The following is a 1,929-nucleotide window of genomic DNA, read 5'->3' as shown; positions in this document are numbered from 1 at the left end:
ATTAAGTTAGCATAAATTGACTTATATTATAGGGTTAACTGCATATACATCCCCTCTAATTATACACAGTTAGCCACTTATGAGGCCTATTTTTTAATTAGCACTAAAATCTCATCTTGCTCAAGCGGAGTTATCTCTTCACTATCTATATTTTTCTATCTTAAATGATACTTGTTCGACACCAATGAGAGAATATGGTGCTGTTGTTGTGCACATCGGAAATTTCGGCAGAGTTTCTGGTGCACAATAAGAGAAAGACCACAATAAGAATTCTCGTCTCATAAAGGAAACAAGAATCTGAAGCGAATATCTCAACAAAGTGAGATATCAGCTCTTCCTCTCATCAGTTCTAGGACTGACCTGTCGAGGAAACCTAATAAACTATTACAATGGCCACAAACAGCAAGTCACATAAGTTTTACGTGGTTCAGCAAATTGCCTACGTCCACGGGCAAGGAGGGAGGGAGATCTACAATTAGAGGGAGAAAATACAAATAGGGTTTACAATCACATAATCTAAACCCTCACACAATCTCTCAGATTTCTCACAAATATCTCCATCAAAAGGATAGCCGTAAAAAAACCAGCCGAAAAAGCCTCTGCGATTTTCTTCTTGCTACAACCGAAAAATCACCTGTGGTTTTCTCTCTGCTGCTTGCACTTTTTCCGAAGCCAATTTCTCACCTCTGCCTTCACGTCGCTTTTTCTTCCCCTCACTTTTGCACACCCTAGCCCAAAACCCTAGGAACCGAATAGGATTTATATATGCACAAAAGTCGGGTGGGCATTTGTGCTGCTCACGCGCTTTGACCACAAACGTGTTTTGCCCAGCTCTTGTGGCCCCCACTCATAATTCTCCACCTTGGTAAAGTTTTTCCAAAACTGAGCCGACACCAACCAAACCAAATTTCTCACTTGTTGCGTCCAGCACGAAGTGAAGCAATTCACGACAACGGACTCAATCCACAATAAGTTGAGAACCCAAATGAGAATGCGAACACTCTCCAAATGTCGGTATCAACTCACCAAATCGGCTGCATCATAAAGACTGCCTACGTATCTTCTTGCCCAAGGAATCAAGTGTAGGCGTCTAAAAATGCCTATGGGTGTCCGCACACAGCTCGAGATGGAGAGAAGACGATGAACGTCGTTATCCGAGTCTAAGAGGATTATCTGTCGTCGACAAGCGCATGAAGCGAAACGACGAACCAAGTGGCGCGTGCGCATCAATCAACACGTGCGCATCAATCAGTTCGCGAGCGTCAATCAACACGCGCGCATCAGTCAACGCGTGCATGTCAATCAGTTCGCGCGTCAATCAGTTCGTGCGCGTCAGTCAACACGCGTGCATCAATCAACATGCGCGTTTATCAACCAATGCACATTCGACAGTCAATTCCACAACGAAGTATGCAAGTCAACAAGACGGTCAAACACGTAAAACGATGGAAAATACAAGTCCCGGAAGAGTCGTAAAACCAAAAGAAAGTGTCAAGCTTCGGAACTCGCGCCGATGCGGGACGGCCGAAACCGACCCGCACTAGCGCGGGTCGGCCGAAACCGACCCGCACCAGTGCGGGTCGGATCTGGCCAACCCGCCGCTGGGCCAGGTCGGGGTGGGGGAGGTACGGCAAGGTCGACGCTGGGCAGCTGGGCCCCCGGGGTCGGCCAAGGCCGACCCGCGCCCCCGCGGGTCAGCGCGACCCGTCGCGCTGTTTTGACCCGAAAACATGTGTTTTGGCGGTTTCGACGGGTTTTTACGAGATCTTTTCAGTTCTAGAGGTTCCTAACTGCTTAAATCCTTTCTTTAAATATAGTTAATTAGTTATTAACTGAAGATAAGAAGAAATCTATCATTCTTATCCCAAAACCCGCATCCGGAGCTCTATAAATACAAACCTAGGGCCTCCTTTCAGGGGGGGGGGGGGG

This window comes from Asparagus officinalis, chromosome 5, assembly GCF_001876935.1.
Source record: "Asparagus officinalis chromosome 5, Aspof.V1, whole genome shotgun sequence".
NCBI classification, from domain to species: Eukaryota; Viridiplantae; Streptophyta; class Magnoliopsida; order Asparagales; family Asparagaceae; genus Asparagus; species Asparagus officinalis.
Note: the sequence above shows the minus strand (reverse complement) of the source record.